This window comes from Merops nubicus, unplaced genomic scaffold (genome assembly GCF_000691845.1).
Source record: "Merops nubicus isolate BGI_N331 unplaced genomic scaffold, ASM69184v1 scaffold25553, whole genome shotgun sequence".
NCBI classification, from domain to species: domain Eukaryota; kingdom Metazoa; phylum Chordata; class Aves; order Coraciiformes; family Meropidae; genus Merops; species Merops nubicus.
Genome location: NW_008598627.1, coordinates 1,347 through 10,317, shown reverse-complemented (window position 1 = coordinate 10,317; position 8,971 = coordinate 1,347).

Below are 8,971 nucleotides of genomic sequence, written 5' to 3'. Positions count from 1 at the left end.
TCCTGCTGCTCAGAATAGCACGGAACCAGACTGCCAGATTTATTTTCAGACTGCTTTTTATAAACGCGTGCAGTAGAAGCCCTGCAGCTACACTCTGCTTTGTTGCAAGTCTCACCACCCACACAAAAAAAGCGGTGGTTTCTCCCAGCCTCCCAGCAATGATTTAATAATAGATGCTATGACTTTTCATGCTTAAATCCCACAAATCTACAAAATACACTTCAGTCTATTTACCAATATGGCACAATGGACGGATATTCTCCATAAGCATTTGAAACTGAGGAACCAATGATGAAAAAATGAGCAAAGTACATAATGCTTTTGATTTTCTTTTCTTTCTCTGAACAGGCACCGGGTCTCCTGACTCTAGCGTGGATTACTGGGGTCCTGCTGCGGCTAATCTATCTATGACATCAAAAAAGTGATTAAAAAGGAACATCAACACTTCCAAGATTAGTGCTAGAAGTTCATTAGACTAGACTGCACGAGTACGACTGGGATTTGCTCTGCTATTGTGTCTAATTATTCCTGATGGTTTCTCCTTCCTGTTATGAGCTTGTTTAGGGAGAAAAAGAGAGAGTGAGAAGGAAAGAGGAGGGAGGGAGGAAGGGGGATGGTGAAGATTTGCTTAAATGGCTCACATCCGTGGCAGTGCACAGACCTTGACTACAGAAAATAGCTGCTATGTTTCACTGATTGCATTATGTTGTTATGGCAACTGAAGTTTTTAAAATGATGAAAAGAAATGGATAGCACATAAAAAGCTAAGTAATTAGGCTTAATGGTGGAAACAGCCCCAACAGGAACAGAAATGCCATGGAGAAAAAGGAATCCATCTCTTAACTTCTCGAGCATGCACTTTAAAAAGAACAACCTGCCTTTCCCATCTAGCCGGTCCAGGCCAGGGAACAGCCGGTGGTCTGTGATGGAGCCCGTCGTTCCCTAGTCTCGGCATCACTTCTCACCCAGGGAAAGGTGGAGCAGATACTGAGATACTTCCTTCCAACAACATTGCTTGCCTTATTTATTTTTCACAGTGCTAAACAAGCTCTGGTGGGCTCCCTTTAACTTGTCCTTCCCAAATCCTCTCCCATCAGCATTCACAAACTGCAACTCACCACCTCACTCCCAAGACTCTTAACCAAAAAGCTGTCGTCTTCTCCATGAAAGAATGCACTGGGGTGCTGCATTCACAAACAAGTTACCATCACAGAGAAACCTCCTGGCTATTTTCACAGGACCCTGGCATGCCCCAAAGAGGACCCAAGACCATGTTGTTCTATGCAGAGTGAGAAATAAGTCTCAAGAGGCCACTGCTCTCCTGAAGCACTGACGCTTGAAACAGGGCAGATGACAGAGAAGGAGGGGAAGCTACTGCACAGCAATCATCTGGAAGCTGAAAGCAGTCCTTGCAGGGTCAGGGATCCTTCCAACAGGGAAGGCGTACAACAGCAAACCCTCTTATTCTGCCTTCCCACAAAGAGCTGGAGAGCACTGGATTGAAATGGAAAGAGTAACAGTGTTATCTTAGATGGACAACTACTGTATGTGAAGAAAGATGTGGCAGTTTGGATATGGTGCTATGAAAGAAGAATATTAAGCCAATAAAAATGACGGATATTGCATCAATATTCCTCTCTGCTTCAGCAGAAATGCCTGTAATCACACATTTATGAGTATCCACACTGCTTGCCCTTTGCAGCTACCCTTGGCTGCCAGCTGGGAAGAGATATATATTCTCTACCTCTGACAGTTATTACATTTTATAAAGAAAAATCAAGTCACTAAAGAGTTTTCTGACAACTGATAAGGTCTAGCTATTCTTTTACCGACCCTTCCTTACATAAGTGGCTGAGCTGCTGAATCATAGAATCATAGACTCATTTAGGTTGGAAGGGACCTCCAAGATCATCAAGTCCAACCACCGAGCCACCAGGGCTCCAAAGTCCTCTGCCAAAACAGATCAGAATCTGTCAGGGTTGGAAGGGACCACAAGGATCCCCCAGTTCCAACCCCTCTGCCATGAGCAGGGACACCTCCCACTAGATCAGGCTGCCCAGAGCCTCATCCAGCCTGGCCTTAAAGGCCCCCAGGGATGTGCCCTCAACCACCACCCTGGGCAACCCATTCCAGGGTCTCACCACTCTCATGGGGAAGAACTTCTTCCTCACATCCAGCCTGAATCTGCCCACTTCCAGCTTTGCCCCATTCCCTCTAGTTTTGTTGTTACTCAATATCCTAAAAAGTCCCTCCCCAGCTTTCTTGTAGGCCCCCCTAAGATACTGGAAGGCCACAATAAGGTCACCTCGGAGCCTTCTCTTCTCCAGACTGAACAGCCCCAACTCTCTCAGTCTGTCCTCACAGGAGAGCTGCTCCAGCCCTCGGATCATTCTGGTGGCCCTTCTCTGGACACGCTCCAGCAGGGCCACGTCCCTCTTGTAATGGGGGCTCCAGAACTGGATGCAGTACTCCAGGTGGGGGCTCACCAGAGCAGAGTAGAGGGGGAGAATCACCTCCCTCGACCTGCTGGCCACCCTTCTCTTGATGCAGCCCAGGATCTGGTTGGCTTTCTGGAACTGGAAATACTTGCTCTTGGCTGACGTTTGACATGGGAAGGCTGAGCTGTGGGACTGGAAGGGTATTTTTCTGTGTAATCAGTGCTATTTATTGTTTTAGAATGGGCATATTTTTCACCAGTTTGATTGAGGGCTTGTCAAAGCAGGGACCATGAGGAGCCTTCTCTTTCAAAATGTTACAGCTTCTTGGTTACAGTAAGAAAATCAAGCAGATCTGTTCGGTGAAACAAATAAGTGACCCCAAACCCAAACCTTTTCAGAGAAAGGGATTATAGCAGGACACTGAACTCATTTTATGGATGGGAGACTTGAAAAGGACCAGAGCTATGGTCCTGCCAGGCCTTCCTTACACAAGTGCTCAGCACTACCAATGGCTATCACCCACCAAAGTCAGCTGGCCTATTCCAGTGACAGAGTTAAAGCACATGGGCAAGTATTTGCAGGATAAGGGCCCGAGTGATTAACCTCTCAATTCAGCAGGCTGCATCATTTCAAGCACGTGAGGAGTCCCATTGAAAGCAGTTGGATTTTGGTCTTTGGGAAAGGCACGGCTGTGGTCAATGTTAGAACAGGCAGGGAAGTCAGTCTGGACCATTCACACACGCCCAGAGCTTGGCACGTGCTCTACCATAACCTGCCTCAGAGATTAAGGGTGAGAATTCCAAAAGCACCAAAGCCCCAACTCGTGCTTGAAAATCATCTGATTCACAGGCTTAAAGATATGTGTTAGGCCAAAATGGGGGCTTCTGAAAATTCAGCCTAGAAGACCTAGCACCCCCCCTTCTCAAAGTCTCTTGCTAGCCAGCAACTGTCCTCCTCCCAGCCCTTTCTGAGGACTCAGCTGCTCTCCCCGCTGCACAGTAATGACGGACTTCTCTGGGTGAGGTCCAGCCGGATGGGTGGCCCTCCCTGCTCACAGACTGTCAGCACTGAGAGCTTTTACCTCTTGACACAGCACTTGCCTACTCAGCAAGCTTACCGTATTCCTATAAGTCAGCCACAGCTTTTGGGGATGTTTGTGCTTACAGAGAAAAATACTATTAAAAGTCTTGCCCCCTTCCTATTAAGCTCACTCCAAGCCTGGTGATTGCTTTCCCTCCTGCAAGCACAGCAGCAGCAGCAGCATATGTGACTTAGTAGTGTTGAGAGTTGGCATGTGTTCCTGGTCAGCTTCTGTGCCTGCCTGCTTTCTGTGGGTAGGTGTATTTTAATTCTCCAGAGGAGGGAGGGAGGAGGATTACCAAAGCAGCATCAAAACCACCTACGCAGATTGAAAAGCAGTAGCCAGGAAGGCTTTTTAACCCTTACTGGCTGGAGTTGCATCCTCCCTTCCGAACAGCAGCTGGAAAAAGCTACTTTGCTTTCTAAGTTTATTATTAGTTTATGAGTGATAGCCCATTACCAACTGATCCAAAAGTTTGTCCTCAAACTCGGACACAAAACAATTCATGTCTGTCCAATGTGCAGCATGACTTTGCCTCCAAACATGTAGAAGCAGGTCTTGGAGACAGCTCTTGTAACATGCACCACCCTCGTGAGCGCACGGCAGAGAGATGGACTTGGGTCCCTTATTCTCCACAGCAAGGGACGACCTCAAGGAAAAGTCTGATAGAGGAAAGAGAAGCCAGTTTGTGCGCAGGCTTTGGGCAGGAAGTTAAGTTAGGCATAGATACTGTTAATGGAAAGCCACCAAAGGCAGATGTTGAGGATGAAAAGTGAGATGAAATTAAGGAAAAAGAAGACACTGAATTAGGTGTTTAAACAATGTTGAAACCACCTTAATAGCCAAGGACAGGGACAACGGCTTTTGTAACAGTGCAACTTGAGATGATTTCAACTTGCTAAAGACCTATCCCAAAAGCTTGGTATGTGACAGCACTGCATTAACAGGATCTTTTTTCCTCAGAATATTTCAAGTCACACTAGAATCCCAGAAAAAGCAAATGGTGTCCCGTGGGGGCAATTCTTCAGCGTGCTGTTCGTCCAAAGAGATACAAACCTTTCAGTGTGGCTGACACCATAGCAGCAGAGGCTTTCGTCTCTCAAGGTCACCAACATGGCCTTCCAGTTTTGGGGAAGAAGGCAGCCATCGCACAACTGTGCCTTTGAACTGGCATGCATATTCACCGCGGCATGTTAAGCTTTAAATCACATCACAAAAATTCTGCTCCTGGTCTCTGAAAACTTGGTAACATGCAACCTTTCCAGTTCGCTGCTTCAGAATACTCCACCTACTCTAGGAAAGTATAGAGTCAGCCAACAAAATCTCACACTACAACTGCAATTGCTCACTTCACATTGAAATCTTATGCTGTGCACAGCTCAGCATTGAGAACGTGCCCCTCTCTCTTCAGCTCAACCTCCACTCTGACCTGTTAATCTGCTCACACCTTTCCTTGTGGATTTCTGATGGTAAGAAATATTTATCAGGTCCTACACTGAGGCCATTTTATTAGGCTGTACAGCACACACTGTGGCTATTTAAGTCATATATACTGAATTGCTTAGAAGGTTGTAAAGGTCCTGATGCTGAAGGTTTGCTGAGAGAGCTACTGTCTATCTCTGCTATTTTAAGTATTAGTTGTAAGTCGATGTGTCTTCTGGAGATAGAAGGCAGAAATCTTTTCACCAAATGACTGTGGTTAGTCAACGTATTGCTATGCGGAGTCAGTGCATTACTATGCACAGCATAACATAGCCACAATAGGCTAGGTGTCGAAAGAGAATTACAAATGGTATTTTGACCCTCACAGAGCACATCAGCAAGTTGGCAGAAACACCTGGTTTGTGCCTGCCAGCAACTTCTGTCTGAAAGGGGAATTAAAGCCCTCTGAAGTAGGCTCCATTGCACTGACGTGAGTAACAACTTGCATCAGCTTATGCTCCATTACAAAGGTGAGACTCACACAGTGACTTTGTGGTATAGTGTAGTTCGCCATCTTAAGAGGAAGGAAAAAAAACCAACCCTGCTTTGGGCCAGTGAAGATGGCCAGCAAGGCAGTTATTCAATATGCCCATGCAACAGCTGTGGTCCGTCTTTGTTGCCCAGGAAGACGGTGATTACTGTGAGGATCCCACGGAAAACCAAGCTGGAGAGGTGTTACCTATGATAACAGCACAGACAGAGCAGGCAGCAGGGAAGTGAGGGGCTCTCCTGTACTTTGGAGTGGAAACACCCTCAAAACCACCCACCCCAAGGCGATCATTGTATTGTTTCAAGAAAACGGTCATGTTGTCCTTGCCTGCTGCACTCATTGCTTGGATGGAAAGTCATCTAGGCATGTCACCAGGGCCACCTCCACTGCCTTTCTTTCTACCCCATCTTCCTGTCACACCCTGCGTTGTGTCCCTTGGCAGGACATGGAAACACCCCTCACTGCACCACCAGCACAGACTGGCACTTCCCTCCTGTAGGGCCACATGTGCCCCCCTGTCTCCCAGCCACAATTCCATGTGCACTTGTGCCTCTCTGCCCTGTGTTTATGTTGTTGCTTTGTTTTTCTTCACTTCTGAGCTTCAGAAATATTTAATCAAGACAGGACTTACACTTAAACCACTGCACCATGTGAAGTTGCACACACTGGGGAGTACTTAACCTCTACTACTTGCTAGTTGCTCATTGTGTGCTCTGATTACTGTGACTGCAGTTCAGCTGTTGGTCTGTCTTGTCTGTCTGCTTGACATTCTTGCAAGAGCAAGTACAGAAACTTAAGAGAAATAAATTTATAAGAAAAATATCAAGTCTGCTCTCTGGTTTTACTCTCTTCTGTGCTTTACTGGTACTGGTTAGACATAAATTCGTGTTTCCAGAATAAATGACATTCAGGGTACTAGCTCACAGCACAGCAGTAAACATCTCTTTGGCCTATAAAGTCTCTTTGTAAAGGATGCTGAACCGAGAGTCTAGAAATTCACTGGTGATAAATAAAGAGGGGGAGAAAACTGTTTCCTGTTCTGTAATGCTTTTTATATGTAATTGTTTTTCTGCTGTTCTACAGGACAAAATGTCACATGCAAAGCTTTGTGGGCATCAGAAACCAGTTATAAACAATTTCATTCAGTAAAAGGTTTCCCTTTTTATTTTGACCATTTCCAGTTTTTTTTCCCTATTATTTGCTTACGTTTTGAAGGGAAACCTCCTCCATGAAACCCAAAAAGAGAAGTCTTCCCCTTAATTAGTTCACTTTCTCCTTCTTAAATAAAAGTAAAAACTCCTTGCAGTTTTGAAGCTTCCCCAGATATCACTGTGTTTGGGACACTACTAGAAAAATCTCAGTGTAGTCTGCTAAAAAGCCTTGGTTTTGACAAATTGACTTTTCTATCAGGAATCTTCCCCCTGGAAATCTTGACCCCTTCCGTGAGGATGGGCCCTACTGAGCTGTACCTGAGGTCCCTTCTCAGTGATTTTGCCCCAGACAGGGGGATGAGGCCCAGCAGATGGCCCCCTTTGACAAGTCTCTATGAAGCAGGTCCTGCAGAACCGACCTCACACCACCTCTCCACCACCTTTGCCCAACAGGAGCCCAGCATTTTCAGGTGACTATTGATTTTAAAAAGATTACACCAAGCTAGGCTCATCAACAACACAAAACACATGTGAGCTAGGGAAGAGCAATGTGCTGGCCTGCCCAGTCAGCTGGTAATGCATAAACATCCTACTTGAACATCTGTGCTTTTCATTAGGAAAAGGAAAATTCTGCCCATATCACACTGAATTCTTCAGATTTTTCTTTTGCCAATACAAAATTCACATCCCCTGTACAAGAAAAGCTGTCTCTGCTTCTCTGGTATTACAGAGAGGCTTTTCTGACAGAGTAAGCCCAAGCCATAGGGCTCCTTTACTGCATCAGCAGTATCCTTGTTTATCAGCATTACCAGTCCTTCTTAAACTGAGACTTATGAACTCTCACATCGTCAGAGGATCTACTACTTCTCACAGCCACAGGTAGCTCTAATCTGTCTTTGCTGAGCAATCAATAAAATAAACATATTTAGTCTCACGGGTCAAAGAGAAATTTCTAAGCCCATAGGATCTAAGAGAAAGAAGTGCTGCAGCAAATTCAGGAGCTGATAAAGCATCAGTGAAGTTAATGCAAAGATACCACTACTATTAATAAGATGGGATCAGGCAACTAATTTTGATCTGTCAAGTGCCATATGTTTTCTGTACTTTAATCTAGAGAAAGTTAATATTGCTAGGATATGACCAATAGCATGCTTCAAGTAACTTCTTATTTTTCAACCCCACACCACAGATTGCCCAATAAGGTAATATTTGCATAAATATGGGTGAGACAACACATTCTTTTAATGATTTAATTTTTGACTCAGATCCTGAAACTTTGGGCCCTGATTACGTTACAGCACATACTTCACTGTCACTCCCATTTCACTTGGATCCAAAAAATCAGGCGAGTAAGAAAACTTGCCTGGTACTTTCTGCAATGTGACACACTTTCAATGAGAAGGATCTCAGCACTGGCAGGCACAGAGTTCACTGACATGAAATGCTGATGCAGCTTCCTTGACTGGACACTACCTTCTTATTCCAGCTGAGAATCTGGTCTTAGATCTACCCAGGTCAAAAGGCACTGAGTAAGCTGATTTCACTCTCCCGGAGACTTTAACCAAAAATTCTCATTCTGGACATGCCGTTTTCCATCTGTGTCTCTGCCTCCAATTCTCCACTCGCGCTGGTTACATCTGCACAGGCAATTTAACTCACCCAGGAATTCCAAAAGGTGCCCGAGAACAGCCCACGTCTGTGTGAAATATCTCTACATGGCTCAGAAATGACATCTAGCTCTTAAGCTTTGGCCTTCCAGGAATGCTGGCACCCTGTATAGATATGCCATATGGATACAAAAAGTAGCCAGGGATCTGATCCCAGGCAGGAACGTGTCCTGAATATGCTTTAGTTGTATCTAAGCCAGTTTGTTTATGTAAGTCTGGCTCCTGGGACTACTTTCCTAACCTCTCAGCAGACCTCGCCCAGATATTTAAATACCCCAAAGTCCCAACTTCATTTCCAGACATATTACAGAACTTTGTTCTGTCTGTCTCCCTGGAGAGGTGTTGAGTGAAGAAACTTGTTCAGATGGCAGTGAAGTTGAAGCAGAGGAGACTACCATTATCTGAAGAGACCACAGGATTCTAGCTCTTCCCTCCACCCCCTCCCGGACCCAAATTGATACCCAGACAGTAAGTATTTCCATATAATTTCCCAAGGCCTGGGATCAGCATCATGGGTAAACATGCTTGCAAATGGCTCCCATGACGCTAGAGATACCTACCCTCTTCATGCTACCCCACCTTGTAACCTGTTTTCAGCATTTCTTTTGTCTTGTCCTTCCTTTCTTTCCCTGGAGAGCCTCAGAAGAGAGTTCCATGCTGAC